The following is an 18,388-nucleotide window of genomic DNA, read 5'->3' on the forward strand; positions in this document are numbered from 1 at the left end:
TCCAGTTCACAAGACCCACAGGTTGGAAAAGGCACTTCGAAGAGAAAACCCAATATTTATATTCTCCTACCACCCTGACCAGCATTTCCAGGGAAAGCTTCAATTCACTGCATCCTGCAGCTTCTGCTTCATTGGAAAGGCAGCTACACGAGAACACTTGGAAACCCCAAATAAATTACACCCATTACTCTGTAGGAGTTCTTATGCTAACCAATTTGCATATTCACATGTAATCTCATAATAAGGAAGAGAGAAAAATTACAGAGTCTATCCTTTCAGTTTGGACTATCCAAAGCAGATATTCATTTTCATACATTCATCTTCAGTCAAAAAACACACTCTCAATGTATTTAGTCAACACGAGCAAAAATGAGGACAGATGGAAAGGAAAGGGTTGGAGCCAGCACTAATATATAACGAATGCCAGCTCATGTACAAAAACATTAGGAGTTTTCCTAAAAAGCCAGATGCAGACCTGAATGGTCCAGAAGCCAGCAGCACTGCTCGAACCCAGCACTTAACAGGCATCTCTCAAAGGCAGCAAGGCTGCTCGCTTGTTTTAACTCCAATCAATCAATGTTGAAATAAATTCCCCTATGATGCAGTACAAATTTTCAATGCAAAGCTTGCCTTTTAATAACTGTAAGGCACTCTATTCTCAAATCCCAAGGTTAAAGAGAACTTAACTGATACCATTAACAATTGCACTGTATGGACCAGTGAAATGAATGAAGCCCAGATTCATGTGACAGAGACGCTGTCAGGGTTTAAGTTTCGTATGCATTTCAAGGACAGGTATTTACAATTCAAAATGGAAGCAGTGGCTTACCAACTATTCAAGTACATACCCCACTGTAAAAGAAAAACAAAACCAAAACCAACAGTACACCGTAACAATGAGAAGACCCATTCCAGCAATAACTCAGCTCTGCTCTTTACCTACAGTCTCAGTTCCACACAAGCAGATATGTCTTAAGATGTGCACCTGGCTCCCAAGCTATGGGCCAGGGGCTCCTGTTCCGGTGTTGAGGGACAAAGCCTGAAGGTTTGACAAAGCACAGAACTCACAGCAGCCTCCCTCCTGTCCTCATGCCCTTCGCCTGTCCTTCTCATGAGCACAGTTGGCAGCACCAGAAGAAATGAAGAGCACCAGCTGTTCCTCCAATGCATTTCTGGTTTCTCTGCAACTATCCTTTCCTTTGGCATTCCAAAGGACTACATTTTAGAGGAGAAGGGATAGAAAAGAGAGGATGGAGAGCTTTAACAGCCACAGCATTAATGGAACAAAGCCCTCAACACCATCACCTGGATGAATGGAAATAAACAGCATCACACTGAACTTCCTAATGAAGCTGTTCTAAGAAAGCCCAATGTTCTGCTAGGTAGGAAATAACAGAAAAATGTGTAATATGATTCAGCTACTTTACAGCAAGAGGAAATAAGCTCACTGCAGCCCTGAGATCCCACCTGCCTGCAGCAGGGCTGCCATGTGGGGCTGTGCCACGGGGCCCACGGATGGCCAGCATGCCTGGCAAGAAACACATGCTCAGAACAACTGCCAGCAGGAGCTGTGGAGAAGACTTAACACAGATCTCTGCAGTAACTGTGGAAACACTAGGGAAAAAAATCCCACCTTCAAACCCTCAGTGCTTTGATAACATGCAGTAATTATCTGTATAATCATCATCCCACACTGCTCATACCATTACATTTATAAATCATGCTGTTTTAAAATAGTGTATCAATTGCAGCAATTATTTGAAACTGTTTAAATATACCCTCTGGTCTTACCGTAAGAAATGTTAAGAGTTTCCTGCAACAAAAAGTTGACTGCAGACAGAAAAGTCAGTGGAACAGTCTTATAGATTATATACATTTTAACTCTAAACATTTTATAAAATGCTAATACGCAAAGAATTTCTCACACAGCGTTTGCATAACTGAAAACAGTCCACAAAGTCCAGATTTGAAATTCTGAATTTAAAAAAGAAAGGGTCTTCTGCAAGTCTTAATAACAGAAAGGAAAGACACGGTGTGCACACAGAGGAAAGAACACGCTAATAACTCTAGATCACTTCCAGCCTGCTTGCTAGGCTTCTCTACACCTTTGTTTATACAGTTTTAAGAGCAGATTTCAGAGCAGTGGTTATCCAGAAGCACATTCCAGGAGCACAGCACGCTCCCATGGAGGAGCTGCTGGTGGTCAGGCACTGATCTAGCAGAATCCCGTGCTTTACAAATTACCCTAGTAAAAGATACATGCATGCACAGCCTTTTCTTTTTATTATCATTTACAGTCTACATCAACACGTTTGGCTGACACGTTAAAGAACCGAGGATGCAGCACAGAGCTCTCTTACCAGTCATTTGCACATATGCTGACCTGCAGTGTACTTTTAACAGTAAGTGACAAAAAAGTTACTATCTAATGAAGAAAATGGCTGTTGTAGTAAATATTGACGTTTTTTAAATCACCAACTTTGGTCATAAAGACACATTTTTCTGCAGATGCAGGTTACACCACGGCACAGCCCCACTGCCCAGGCAGCACTGCTGCCCTGAACCCCACACACAGCTCAGGCCCACCAGAGCTCACTCCATGGCCAGCAGCTCTCTTCCATCATTTTCCAACCATTATTTCCGTGATGCCCTCTAATGCAATGGGTAGCAAAGACAAGACCCTGTTCCCACAGGTATACATGCAGCCCATTTGACCAATCTTAACTGAAAGGATCAGTGGGGAAAAAGGTACATTTAGATATTTGCATAAGCCTTACTTAAGCCAGGACAAAATTAAAATACTTGGTTAGATTCAATAATTAAGGCTTCTGCATGAATCACAGCAGTCTGATATCCCAGTTTTTACATGTAAAATATTTCCACAATAATATGCCATTAAAGCAGTTTCTTTCATCTCATGTTGTACTGTGAATTCCAAGAGAAGCTGATTTTAACAAATGGAGAGTCTTCAGAAGCAGAGATGCATGATTTTTCTGTAAATGAACTGTGAACATCAGTATGCTTGTAAGCTAAACTACATTTATCATTCACTGACCTGCTCTGGATTGGATTAGACTGGATTGCTCCTTATGTAGTCAAGCAGTGCAAAAGGCTGAAAATGATTGTTCTGACCTCAGCACGAGCGAGAGGGACACTGGCCATGCCTTACATTAAGTCAGGCTGTGGAAAAATAGTTGATTTTCCCCACCAATTTACTCCAAATACAGGTCTATAGCTACAAATAGCTGTAATTTATTATATTTTAAATTTCATAAAAGACCTAAGCATGCTAAGCAACAGCACTGCTTGGAACTGTCGAGGCCTACTCGACTGAAATACCCTCCCCAAACCGCAAACATGGCACTGACGTTGCAGCAGAGCGAGAGGAAAAAAACCCAAACCATTATATGTACATACAGTTAGTACGCTAAAGACAGGAACAGTTGTTTTTTAAATAAAAACTCTGCATTTCCCCTCAAGGAAATGGGTGCTCAGCCCATCACAACCGCTCACCCATGGCGGCTGTTTGCAGTACAACCGCCTCATGGAGGAACCCTCCGTTTTGTTCTTACTCAGCACCCTACAAATGCCCAATCAAGGAGCACCTCCCAGCCAAGCCTGCTCCTTTTCTTTCCCTTCTCTTCTATGAAGCAGTTGCTCAGAATTCCATTCAGACTTATTTTTTGGGGCTCACCATGCCAGTAATTCCACCACTCATCTTTTAAATGCTTCATGCTTCACACGAAGGCAAACTCTGCAAATAAAACATTTCCTACATGCAGGATTTTCAAAATATTAAAATATACACATGCTGTTTTCAAACACCATCCATTCTCACCAGATAAGTTTCTCCAGAGAGCACAAACAGGTTTCAGATGGGACGTGGGTCAGCACTGAGCACTTCAGCAGCAACAACTGCTGCGTCACTCAGCTGGAAACACAGCAGCCCTGCCAGCTAATTATTCCTTACATTGATCCATTTATTTATTCTTCAAGAGACCATTACTTAAAAGTGATAGCTAGGAGAAAAAAAAAAAAAAAAAAAAAAACACATCAGCTACGCAAGATGAAAGCTCTCACTGATTTTGAAGAATAATATTTTACTTTAATAAATTAAAAAGTGCTTCTTCAAGAGTGTAAAATCAACAGCTGTTCCAAATGAAGCCACTGCTATATACATTACGAGCTCAGTTTTAATCAAACTTTCCTCAGACTAAATTTCAGCATGCACATTTTAGCTTGACACTAAAAGGACCAACCATCCCCATTACTCCAAACCATCACCTCTCTTTCTTCATTCAACCAAGAACAAGACTAAGAACCTGGAAGAACTTTTGAACTTCTGCCCCTTCCCTCAGCCTGTATCAGGATCTCTTCTCTTCCTAATATGCAACACACTGAAAATCCACAGATAGCAAATTTTAATTGACTTGGGGATGGGCTGGCAGTTGGACTAGGTGACTCCAGAGGTCCTTTTGACTGTTAATGATTCTGTGACTGCAGTCAAATATTCTTTCTCCCTCTACTCGTTACCCAAGCCCTACCAGAACACCTGCTGCAAAGGCCACCCAACACCACCACCAGCTTGGAGCTGATTTTCATCTTGTCAATGAGAGAGATGTGGCTGCCTGAGCACCAAATCAAGATCTTTAAACACGAATGTATCTCACTCCATGCAGTCCTGCAGCCTCTCTCTAATCCTTTCCCGAGTTAAGGCACATGACAAAGCATCGCCAATGATTCATTAAATTCCTCCTCCAGTGCATTCTCCTACACCACATGCTATAAAATCTGGATACTCAATTCTGCATCAAGAAGTGGGGCTGTGACTCTGAACAGCTTCATTAAATCAAAGGTGAAGACGTTAGCATTAGAGAGGACTGCAGCTCTATCAAGTTCATGCTTCTGCATTTTAATTGTTTTTAATTGGCAAAATCAGTGACTGATCTGTCCCTGTTTTGGCTGCAAGAGGCTGCTTCTGACAGAAATTTAAGTTGTAGATCTGCAAACAAAAGCTGGAAAAAGACTTCCTGTCACTGCAGGTGCTTCATTAAGGACAGCAGCAACAGCACAACCATTCATAGCATGAGTACCATAGAGAGTCTTCTGCCCCTTCATTTCCAGGGATTGAGCATGCCATAGAAACCACCCTGAAGAACAAGAAGAGTACATTTCTAAACTTCTTTCAACAAAAGTTGCTTTCAGAATACCTTGATATTTAATCCATCTTGGCATCATCCATGTACAACGTGACTTTAAAGCAATGCATTCATCACAATAGGCTCTTGAAGAAGCCATCCTGTACAGACACCTGTAATTTTAGTAGTACTCAGCTTGAACATGTTCATGTTTGCATCTTAGATGCCTGTAATATCATGCTAATTTCTAAATATAAATCAGAAGATAATGTATTTGTTATCAGAACATGACAGACCCAGATGCCAAAGCGAGCATCAAGAAGGTTAAAAATTAAAATAGACAAAAAGAAACTCAACAGATGAACAGACAGCCCACTTATCCCAATTTCCAGTAAATCTCATAATTAATTCATCCGAAGTCTTTCCCATGCCCAGGAAGCACACTCAATGCAGTCATTCCTCTGCTCTGATGATTTTTCCCCTCTCACTGTAGGCTTTCTGGCTCCTCACCGATAACAGCAACACACCACATTTCTCATTGGTTCAGAATATGGAAAACCATGTTCGTGGATGGCACCTAATGCGTAATAACCAACTACACTGATACAAAACTATGGGCTTATGGCACTTGTAGAGTCAGTTTCTCTACCACAAAGAAAAAAAACCACCTAAAATTCAAACCAAAGTGCGGGAGCTTCCCATGACAGCACTGCCACCAGAACGTATGAACACAGCGAGTTCTGCTCCAAGAAAACAAACATTCCACTTGCACAAAAGCTTTCCAGTGTATGTTTGGAGGAAAGCCCTTGCAGAAGCATTACAGGAGGGTAGTCACAACGTATGTAGATGCTGCTCACGCCTACAAGACTTGCTATCCACCAACACCAACAACGAGGTGCTTTGCGGGCCCACAGCCCCCAGGTGCGGATGTGCAGCCCTGGGACCGCTGCTGTGGGTACAGAGCTGAGGCACGGCGATCGTCCCACCTCACCGCCCCAACAGCACGCAGCTGCACGGAGCAGCTCCAGCCCAGCGCTCAGCTCAGGGATCGCCCATCCCCAGGCACAGGCGGCGGTGCCATCCTGCAGCCCTCAGCACCCAGAGTAGCGCTACACCGCTTCTTGCTGCAATGCCCTCGGCTCAGCCCAGCTTGCTCCCAGCATAAGGCAGCGCTAGGACCGACAACGCAGAGAAGCAGAAACCCTACGGAGCCCGCAGGTGACTGATGAGCAGGGGAGTTGTACGGGGCTCGCAACACAACGCACCTTCAAACCGCAGTCCTGACATCAGATCAGCAGCGCTCCGCTAAGAGCCACACGCGTTTACTGCACCATTTTCCCTTAAATCCTCTCACAAACGCCATAGCTTACCTCGGAAAGTCTCTTGCCAACTTACCAAGAATAACCCCACAGAGAGCTGAGACGCTTGCAGCCAGCCCAGCATTTCCACTCCTCATTTCAATATTTTGTTCACAACTTCCCACAGGTTTAAAGCAGCAACGAGTGCACCGCTGGACAAACCCAGCGTTCAGCTCCAGCGAGTTCAAGTTCCTCGCGCAAAACGCACCGGTCAATAGTTTAAAGAGTTTGCTGCTCCCGGCCCCGTGATATTTCCTCTCGTGTCAAACAAGCACTCTAAGATCAGCATGACACGCGCACATCAGCAGCAATACCATTAACGCAGCAATCTTGATCAAGCAGCCCGCACCTGAGGCTGGGGCTGCCACGTTTCCCATCCAAAACGGGCTGTCGGCTCTCGAATTTGGGTTAATCAGAGCCAAGCACCTCGCTGAGCAACAACAAGGTCACCCCGCGCTGCTCAGCACCCCGAACGCCACGAGCCGCCCGAGGAGCAGCGGGGCGGCGCGGCGGGGAGCGGCACGGGGTGGCAGCGCGGAGCCGCGTGCTGCTGCTGCTGCTGCAGGGACGGGCGCGGAGCAAAGCATTGCAGCCCCTCCTGCACCCGCTGGAAAAGTTCTGGGCAGAATTCAGCGGAACGGAGAGGCTCTCCGCGATGCAAAAGCAAAGCGGGGCTGCCGGCTTGCACACCGACGCCAGATAGGAGGAGAAGCTGTATTTCAGACAGTTACCTGCAAAAGCAAAGCCGGAGAGCGCAGCCCTAAGGCAGAACCGCTCCGAACTTCGGGCGGCGCTCGGGAAGAGATGCACGCAGCGCCCCGAGGGCATCTCCGAAATAAAACCTGCGAGAACGCAGCGAGCCGCGCGGGAGGGGACGTACCGTGCTGGGAAGGGCGACCGCAGCCGGCGGGCAGCGAGAGATCCCGGGCACGCACCGAGCTCCCGCACCGCCGCTTCTCCTTTCCTCGTCCGTAACCGCAGCGAATAACCCCGGAGCCGAGAGAGGAGCCGCCGCCGAACAGCCGCACGACCGCGGCAGGGTCCCCACCGCCGGGCTGAGCGAACGATGCGCCCCGCGGCCGCCGGACCGACTCTCTCGGACCGAGCCGCCCCACCCGCAGCCCGAACGCGAAGCCACGCACCCGCCGAGCGGCCCCGCCGTAATCCTGCGGCTCCCGCGGCGCCCGACGCTTCTTCTGGAGCGGGGAGCGCCGAGCTCCAGGCGCGGGGCGGGGCGGGATCGGAGCGAGCTGCCCGCCCACACGCGCTGCTGCCGCCGCCGTGCCCGGAGCCGCCAGGCGGGCAGAGCCCGGGGGAGCGGCGGCCGAGGGAGGGGCAGCGCGCGTCGAGCTTCGGTAAAAACTTGGTGTGATTGCTGGGCTGGTTAGCCCGGACTCGAAGGTTCACGTCGGCCTCCGTGCATAAGACGGGTAGACGTTTTATTGAGCGTCGCGCCAGGTGATCGCGCTGTTAGAGCTGCGCAGTTGCAGCGAAGCTGAGCAGAACTCCTGTAAGCCCCCTACAACAGCCAGCAGCGCGTTTCCCAAAAACCCGTTACCTTCCAGGATCCGCGCCGCGCAGGGCGATGCACGGTGCAGTGAGGCGCACGCTGCCCCTCTTTCCTCTTAGATCTATTTCGTGGAAGGTGCCAACTGCTGGCATGGCTTCTGGGATCCCATGCGCTGTGAGGACCTGAGGAGACCGTCGTTACCTTTCTGTGAATGTCTACATCAGTAATTAAGAGCTGTCTGATGCTGAAATGCAATCGCTTCTGTAATGAAACGTGGCACCGCTCTGAGAAAGGGATGTCGAAAAAATAAATTATCTCTGAAAAACTATGAGACGTTTCTAATTGGCAGAGCGCAATCACATAGGACTCATAGAGGTGATGGAATAACTGTGATATAACGAGCTCCCCACTCATGAGCTGAGCACTGAGATGCAGACTAACATGGTTCAGCTCAGCTTTGGCACAGAGCATGGCTCAGTCTGTTGCTACCAGTCAGACGAGGGCCTAAAGCATGGAAACTCCATCCTATGTCCTAAAATCCACCTTGGGCTTTTGCTTAGAATTGCTTTACATAAAGCCTCAGGACAGGACAAGGGCCAAGCTGTAGTTTTACAGCAGACCCCAGCACAGGTGGCACTACAGCAGCTATGAATGCTTATGCAGTGCATGGGTCCAGAAGGAGCAAAGCCCAAAATGCCGTGGGCAGTTCTGCACACCTGGCGTGCTCACATTCATTACACCTGGCTCTTCTGGGCATGTGAGAGCTGGCTGGGTCACAGCCCTGTGGCGTGGCTCTCAACTTGTTAGCATCAGCTGTGCCAGATCAGCACAGGATTTTTATGCCACTATTTTATGCTTGACCAACCATAGGAGTGAAAATGTTGAGAATGCATTTTGCAGTTTGCCTTCCCCAGGGCCCAGTGCCCTTGTCTGCCTCCCACCCAGCCCCACCTTTTGACTGCCTCTGCCAAGTAATACATTTTTCAGTTTCAGTAATTATTTAAATGAGGGACTTCAATTCCCTATCACTTCCATAGAAAAGATGCAGGTTTTCTGAAGTTTGCCAGACAAGCACTTTATGAGATTGTGAGGTCAAAGAACTGACCAACCTTTGGGAAGAGGAGTTAAGAAAATAGAGCACTCTTCCCCTCACTTATTTTGTAATATTTAGCAATAATCACTCAGCAAGTATTTTTTCCTGTATTATTCACTTCAGGAAACACTGCAAACTTGCTCTATTACCACACACTTGTGAGGATAATCAATTTGCAGACAGAAGACTCCGGGGCTAAATGGCACATTTTCCACACAGTACCTGACACCACGATGCCCTTCTGCCACCCAGATCTCCAGAATGCTTCTCTAATACACACGTTCAATAATAATTTAATTAAACGTCTCACGTTGCTTCCAGCCTAATGATTTTTTTTTCATTCCCACCTGTCATTCAAACATCACTGACAGAATGTCACAGGAATTACATGAGAAGGACAGCAATGCTTCTGCTGTAGTGTTGTCTAATTAATGCTTCTCAAGGATTAACACAGAAAAAAAAAAAAGAGGAAACTTTAATTTATGAGCATGGCTTGGGTATAAGCAGATAAATGAATATGATATTTAAGTAAATCAGCTAAGAAACTTGCCAGTTAATAATTAATAATCTGGTTGGGAGGCTCAAATTAACCACCCCCATCCTGGTATCAGCTGGCACAAATGACAGCTATCAGAGCACCTGCTCTGCTGATTGCAGCCCTCACACAGCTCTGCCAACTGCCATAGTTGCTATGCCTGCTTTCAAGTAATGCTTTCCACCTGTGTTTTCAGCATTGCCTATAGAACTGCTTTCTGCACTGCTGTTGTCTGCTATGTGCTTTGACAGGCCTTGTTTTTTCCAGGTTTTAGATGGGAATTTAGCCACCAGTAACAAGTAGGCTCAGATCCACCACAATTTCCTCCAGGAAACAAATCAATCATAGCTTGTCTCCTAGACACCTTCAATTGCAAAAACTCTCCTTTCCACTAGCAAAAATACCAACTAAGTCAGCTCAAGCTTAAACCTAATTGCTTTGCAAAAGACTTATAGGGTCATATGGATATGCAGCCAGCAGGCTGTTGCTCTGCCATCACCACTGCACAGGAATCACCACTAAGCTGTTTCTTTGGAAGCAGACTGATCAGTTCCTTGAATCTGAAGTGGCCACCAGGCAACAGAATTTTAAAAATTAGATAAGCAGTTGTAAACAGTTTTCCATCTTTCTGGGTATAAGGGTTTTTATAGACTTCATTTGCCAATAACAGTTTCAGGCACAGTAACCATCAATGACCAAAATATACAGACAAAATATATGATGCTTTGGATGCAGTTGAAGGTATATAACAACCTACTTTCTCCAGTAGTACTCACAAAACCTCGTATTTAAAAATGTCTAACGCATAGCCAATCGTTCTCATTTTTAATAAATGTTTCTCTTTCTAAGCCAACATTGATGCCCACTTCCCTGAGGTCTTGCTCTGCAGGGACAACTAATACATGTTGCATTTCTTCAAGGCCAACATCAGATGCAGTAGCTAGGTGCTATTTTGGATCGTAAATCACAAGGTAATCCAGAAGCTCCTTGAGCCCTGAACTCCCTGCTGTGGCTGTGCCAGGCTGTCAGCTGCATGCCCTCCCATCCGTGCTCCACAGTCACTGCAGCATCAGTGTGACACTGACAGCAGTGCTGGTCATACTCCCCACACCCATGGCCATCTGCATGTTACCACTGTTTCGTATAACTCTGCTCTCCACATGTCTAGGAGGCATCAGGAGGAGTATTTTTAGAAGCATCCTGCAACAGTCTAGTCCAATTTCAGTGGAGTCAATGGTAACGCTTACTTTGGCATCAAATGCAATTGATTGAATCACCAGTATCTTAAAAATTTCATTTCCCTGTCTCCATGAGCTCCTGTTGGTGCTAATAAACAGAAAGTGCAAATGGTGTTTGGAGCAGCAGGGGGAAGGACTGGGAGGGGGAGGCTAATGAGAGGCCCTGTCTGTATTAAGGAAATTAATTATGTGACTGGATTAAATGGCAGCACTGAAAGCCTCGCTTTGCCCTGACACAGGCTGTATGCATTAGAGGTTTATGCTGGTGATAACCACAGCGGTGTTGCTGTATGGATGCAAATTTCCTTAATGCAGCCAGAACCTGGATCAGACCACAGTGACTAATACAAAACTGATAAAAGAAAGTGAATTATGTGTTATCATACCAGAGAGCACGATACAGAAAGAAAATGATAATAGGAAGGTTAAGTGCCCAGTGAGTGCAAACTGATATACAGTATCTTGAAATCACAGCGAGAGAAAATTAAAATGGTGAAATGATTTTACATATTGGTAGATGGAGGCATAAAAGTAATCTGTGAATTATGGGAAAGAGGACAAGGTGAGAGCATGGTATTTGCAGACATACAGGCATGTTCCTGGTAGAAATGAATGATCGAAGGCAAATTCCAATAAACAGGTCATTTAGTTTTGTTTTTGTTGCAGATTTGTGTCATTGAAGTATTTGTTTATTAATAGATGCTCATTTTAATAACATTACAGTAATCTGAACATCTGCAGCTACTAGGCATTAAAATAGAATTACTTCCCTATATATCAAGTTATTCTCACAGTACTTCGCCTGATTTTGTGATATCTATTAAAATGTGACGGATCTGTTCTTATCATTATGTATTAACTGGCAACCTTGAGTTGAAAAGCTAAGCAGAAGCAAACCTGATGCCCGGAGGCCTGACTAGCAATTCAGTGGAAGGCAAAGACGTTTTAAGGCTGTCCTGAAAGCTAAATGACAGACTGGTAGCTTTTCTAATCAAATAGAATTAAATGCAAAGTTATATTCCCACAACCCCTGCCATCCTTTGTTCAAACAAAGTGCCTCACACACTGTTCAGCAGTTTGCTAAATATAGAATGTTTTCTAAATCTGATGCTTTAAGTATTACCAAGAATGCAGTGGAAAAGTGGGGTATTTGTTCACAACAACCCAAGGAGCTCTCCTGGCATGAGGGCTCTTACAGGATGGGAAACCACTCCAATCTCATGCTGGGAGATGAACGCCCAGATGCATCCAAAGTACCACTCTGAGTTTACTGTTAAGGGCTGGAAGACAGAAACCAAAGCATAGACAGCCATTGCCAGTAAAGATGTGGTTGGTAAATTTTTGAGCAGTGAAGAAATACTCCTTAAAAGCATTCTGAAATGTGATCGTGCTGGAGGAGTGGAGGAAACAGTCAGCTACTCCTCCTTCCCTTCTTAGCATGAATGATTTTTCATTATGCTCAACAGAAGTTACAAGAATACATAGTTTCATTTCTGTAACGCACGGTATTTATTTCCAAATGCAGTGCTGAGTTTTAGTCACCTCCAAAGCTTTCAGTTCTAGCTGGGAAATTCAAGGCAGTCATCATGACACCCAAACCCAGGAATTATCTTCATCATATCACCCATCAGCTACTTATGTAGCATTCTCTGTGCATGGAGCTGTGCCCCAGCAGTGTAGTTCTCTAGGTAGGTCTTGAAAATCATCTGACTCTTGTAATTTTAACATGATGAAGTAGGTTTGGGTTTTAGCATCGTGGAGTCTCATTCATGAGTTTACTCAGGCATTCCAAACATGCCTGAAGAAAAATAAGAGTAAGTGCACTTAGTGTTAAACTTTGTCAGCAGGATCAGGAGCAGGCAGAAAAAACCATGAACGTAAATAATGCCAACCTATGAAAAAACAAAACAAAAGGAAAAACAGCATACCTGAACAGTAAGCTAGATGGAAAGCGTCCCAAGAACTTGAATTCAGTGAAATATTTCAGCCAGTATTTACCTCTGCCTCCATGAAAACGTATGCTTCAGTTCCTGTCTTGCTTAAGAATGCTTTTCTAAATCAAGCACTAATAATTTTGAGATCTATAAATACCCTGATGGGAAGACTCTGCATCTGTAATGAATACAAATGGCTCTGTGCAAGTGCACTTTGAACAGAAACAATAAGGAAAACAATATTATTAATGACCTCCAACCAAAATGTCATTGGATCTCAACATGAGGGCAGCTGCAGACTTTTATATACTGAAACCAATTGTAAAATAACCTCAGAAAACTCTAAAATAAAAAGGAAGATCCTGAGGGCATTCAGGTGCTCATCTTGTTGTCTAGGGGCCAAAAGGAGTTATGGAACTTGCATTGGAAATACTTAAGGAATTCACTGCCATCCAACTCCAAATACAGAAATCTGAGCTTTTAATTAGCAGTTGTGCATAGCTATTCTAAAATTATCAACATTTTTCACATATGTAATGCATACAGCTACAAAGTCCAACAAATACAGTTTCTAATTCACCTTATATTAATCACCCGAAGCATTACGCTGTTTCTGCACTGTGTCCCTGCACTGATAAAACACACTCCAGGAGGAAAGAGGTCCCCAGACAGCTATTTCTCCTTGTTTTCAATTGGAAAGCCATTGTAGTTCTACCTTGTAGAGACACCCCATGTGAAGACTGAGAGGGATTTGGAGATGTTGGAACACGCGCTTATTAAATAAGTGATTGCTAACTCTAAGTTACTCTGCTGCTCAGTTTAGTTACTCAGCGTATTGTGAGAGGAACTGCAGGCACGAGGAAAGCTGCTCCTCAGCTGCAGCACTTCAGCAAAAGTGAGCAACAAGACAAAAAAAAAATCAGTTTTAAATACTGCACGTAGATATCTTCAAAACTTTATAGACACAGGGCAGAAAGGAGAAGGAAGTTACAGCTGTGTCTGAATGCTGTTAAACTTTGTCCTACTGTTAATTAATTGTTCCTTTACAATTCTAGGTAAGCCACTAATCTATTGAATTGGGGATTTTTTAAAGCCTTTCTAGAAATAAGTACTGGGCTGAGACTATCATGAGATGTACATATAATGCACAACAGTTCTTTTTGTCATTTTTAAGCCCACGGTTTTTCCTCCTCTCTCATTCCCATTCCATTGATGTCAGATAGAATAATACAACAGAAAGTTACCCCAAGAATTGATTTTCCAGTGCAGGTGTTTTTTTTTGTTTTTTTTTTTTTTTTTTTGTTTTTTAATAAAATTTGCCAAATTTTATATATAAAATAGGAATACACAAATCCCAAGCCTTCTAATTCTCAGTATCTGCAAGCAGCTAATTTGTGTTTGATGATTTTACAGTAAGACTGTACTATAACAAGTGCACTGCTGTCTCTTTATCCTTCTTCCCCTTCACTGCATTGCCCCAGACATTGCTTTCTGCCAGCAAACTACAAGACCCAAACACTCTTGCACTTCTGGAACACAACATCCTTTAAACTTTTAACCTTTCTTGCTGTTAGCAGTTCCTGATAATGCAGCAAAACTCTCCTAAAAGTTCATTATTGGAAATAGATTTATATTTCTTTATTTTTATTTTTTTAATTACTTTCAGCACAACACACCGCATATGGAGTGCATGTGATTTAAGCACTTGTGCCCTCTACTGGCAAAATAGAAATAATGAAAAAATGAGAAATCCCTTCTTCCCAGGGGTATCAGAACAGAGCACCATAAACCCATTTCCTTTCATTGCTTTGGCTCTATTTACATTTGAAGACTATGTTATTCTCACTACGAAACATCAGCAGATTAATTTCTCACAGAATTCTAAGTTAAGTTACACTGTTAAGGCAATACAAAGTGGCTTTGCCATAGATGAAGATGATGGCATGGATGGTATGTCAGTAGAGTTAAGGATAAGCAATTTAATGAAACTTTTAAGGAGCTATGCAATCAGCCAGAGAGCAGGAGAACAAAGCTGTATGACAAAGTCCTTTACAAAGTTCATAGAAACTTTGGAGCATTCAACCATTTGAAAGAAAGTCTGTAGGAGTTGATGCACAATATGCAATAGAACACAGAATTTCATACAGTGCAGGAGAATTGGGACCTCGCCCTCTGCTGAACGTTTCTATCCAATCTTTCACCTCCCATGAAAAAGAAAGCTCATAATTTTCTGTCCTATCCCCCACTATTCAAGTTGCCAACTAACAGTAGAGTTGAATAACAAAGGAACAAAAACATATCCTTTGGTAAGAAACTTGCATACTGCAAGTTTCCCAGCATGGGTAGGATTAGTCATGGATGCTAATTGAAATACTAATTGACATATTTACACCATCATATAAAATCCATTCAATACAGTGGCAAAAACGTTCTTATCTAAAATAGCTGCAACATCCATGTGGAAAACAGCAATGGCCTGGAAGTCTGCTCCACAATTTTCTTTGAGCCTAGTGGGAAAACACATCATTTCAGGTTCCTCGTGTTTCTGCCTTCTGTAGGATGTGGTAGCTACAGACTACAGATTAAATGGATATCAGACTACATCGATCAGAGAGGAGGGAAAATAATTACCTTCCAGAAAACATAATAATCAGCAGATGAAGAGGCCAGCATAATCTTGCCCCTTGTTTTGGCTCCAACATTGTCCCTCTGTAGTAGAAAGGGAGTTTATTTACCAGCAGAAGCAAAATCATCAATCACAGAATTAAGTTCTAATGTACCCTGTAACTGGCTTTATTTGTAAATAACTGAATCTGGAAATGAGGTAGGGACAAATAGCACGGGGTTTCGGGAATCTTGGTCCACTATTAAGTTCTCTGTTGCCAGAAAAATCTGTGCCACCAAAATGAGCTGTAATCACACACTGAAGCAGAGGGTAGGCTCTCGTGCTTACAGCGCTGTTCTCTCTGCTGACTTGTCTGCAGAGAACTGTTATAACAGAAGTAAATACTACTGTGTCAGACATGAGTATTGCATTGAATTGCTATGCATTCCAAATGAATTTAGCTTTATTTCTGTTCTGGACAAAGAAAAAATCCCTTAGTTTTCCAGGCTAAAGACTACTTAAAATCTACTATAAATCTTTGTTGAATCAGTAAAAAACATTATTTTTTTAAAAAAATATATCACATGATGATATCAAAGACAAAGAACATTTCTATTGCCTTGAAGTTCAAATATGCTGAAAAGGAAAGATGCAGCAGTATGGGTGGGTAAAGGCACTGGGAATGGCCCAAAGGAGAAAACAGGAGGACCAGGCAGAGGGAAACAACCAGAGAAGCAGGTGAAGGGACTTGAAATGCTGGGGGGGAGGGAGAGAAGAAGCAGCAACCTTATGTTCTGCATGAAACCACAAGGAAAATTGAATTGGGATTACAAAAAAAAAAAAAAGAGAGAAAAATGATTAAGATAGTTACAGGAGACAGACAAAAGCACTGGGACTGTGCACTTAAAAACCCAGCAAGCCTACATTCAGCAATGGTGGTGAAGAGGAGGGATGCTTGCTCAAATGCCACAAAGAATTGGGTGCTGCCAGGTCTAATGTAGTAATGGAAGGATGGTTGGACTAGATGATCTTGCAGGTTGTTTCCAACCTTGTGATTCTGCGTGCCCACAGCACAGCCTGGTATCTCCTGGGCACACACATGAATGCTGCAGTGATGAATGCATTCAGCTCAGGAAAAGCATTGTTCTTAGACTCTGAGAACCAGGGCCCATTGCTGCTCAGTGCTTCCTAACACAGCCAGGCCTGACAGCAACACCAGCCTGCCCTGGCAACAGGGAAGCACAACCTATTGCAGCATGGGCCTCTGTCACACTGAGAACACCAAGAGACAATGCCAGTTTGTGACCCGAAGGAGATCAAGAGGTGATGCTGGGACGTCAGTGTTACCTTCTCTACTCATGAGCCCCAGGCACTCTCATCTGCAGGAAGCTCTCACAGGCAATTCCTCTCCTCGCTCTTGGAATGAATTGCATGGGACAGTGTGGCTCTAGGAGACTCCAACTTGTTAATTGGTTACAACAATTAGGCGATGTTCCTGGAACTGTAGGCACCTTGATTACATATGGGAGCCAATTAGAGTCTCATACATATTCACACCCCTCATGCTTCCCAGCCCTGCCCAGCTCGAACCCAGCCCCCTCAGCTGCAAGAATTCCCTGTTCCTTTCACATTTCATTGCAATCATACACCTTCTGTGGCTGTAGTTCACATAATGGCAGTACAGAAAAAGCACATCTGAGAAGGAAGTGCTAAACCAGCCCAGCTAAACTCTCCTCATGCCCTAATACATAGGGAGACCATACTGGATCCTTCCTCTGCAGTCCTCCCTCAGGGAAGCTCAGGAGAACTTGAAGCCTGGCTAGCCACCCCAGAACCCCTCCCTGTGACCACTCAGACCCACGGGATCAGCATAGCACCAGCATCAAGCAGACTGCTGCACTGACCTCATATCTTGGGTGAGCTTCAGTGCCAGGGGCCCCACAGCAAGAACCAGCAGAAAATGCCATGATACTTTGCAATCTCATTGCACATGACTCATAAACATGGTCTTAACAACTTAAATTAACTACTCAGCTGTCTGCTGCTTGCTTTATCCTGTTTTCTCTTGTTTCATATATTTTTTCCCCTTTCTGTTGCTGCAATTGTGCCTGTTGTGGGAACTGTGCTGTAGAGAAAAACAAACAGATCTGTGTTTGATGTTGTGCTTTCTGTTCAGAAGTTTGTTTTCCTTTCTTCTTCCATTGCATCAATATTAACGTGTTGATTCATAAGCAAAATAAATAGAATCTATAAATACTTTTTTTTTTTTTTAAATCATGAAACCTCAAAGATATGGTTCCCACAGCAACTGCACACCATGCACATACATTAAAAGCAAGGATATTACCACTCAAGGCAGAAATCAAATATGCATGAAGGAGTTGCATGACTGACACTTGGAAAGCTATGCAAGTTTGAAACTCCACAGCCACAAAGCATCTTGGTTCTGTCTGTGTCAGTATGTCAGGAAGAAAAGATCTGTCCCCATAGGCATGATAGAACATGAACTTGCCATGTACAGAAGGACTTACATGAGAAGAAGGTGATGGCACCTTCACTTGTTGCATCACACTGGCCTCAAAGATGCTCTGGATACAATAATTACTGTTAATTAACTGAAATTTACAACCAGAAGGTGTCATAACAACCAAAGCATTATGAAAGAAAATCATTGTTCACAGTCCTCACTGTTCACAAATTATGTGAATGAGTTTCTCACAGTTTGAACAGGAATGAAAAGTGGTCTGTACATTGTTGGAGATATTCAAGTCATCTATCCACTCTATCTTTTACAGTCCATGGAATGATTTGATCAAATAAAAAAGTGCTCAGCAACCTGGTTTCTGGAGCTCCACCAACTACTGGCTAATCAACATTTCTTTTTCTAGGTCACGAATTCGGTATCTCAGCACTTAACCATCCCCAGCACTGTCAGCTGGGATCTAAATTCGCACCATTGACTGCTCTCTTCTAAATG

The 18,388-nt window shown here is 43.8% G+C and overlaps 1 protein-coding gene across 7 annotated transcripts in view; it reads right to left on the reverse strand.

Moving 5' to 3' along the window:
• Positions 1 to 18,388, reverse strand: part of LOC116236889 (contactin-3) — a 133,255-nt gene that overhangs the window by 84,536 nt on the left and 30,331 nt on the right. Inside the window, exon 1 of one of the 7 annotated variants that reach the window (XM_090148452.1) lies at positions 8,055 to 8,195. The exons of 3 other annotated variants lie outside the window; for them this stretch is intronic. The gene's annotated coding sequence lies outside the window, so the exon portion shown is untranslated. 3 more of the 7 variants (XM_090148448.1, XM_031605715.2, XM_090148454.1) reach the window with 3 other exon arrangements.

Source organism: Phasianus colchicus, chromosome 11, assembly GCF_987193195.1.
Source record: "Phasianus colchicus chromosome 11, bPhaCol1.hap1.1, whole genome shotgun sequence".
NCBI classification, from domain to species: Eukaryota; Metazoa; Chordata; class Aves; order Galliformes; family Phasianidae; genus Phasianus; species Phasianus colchicus.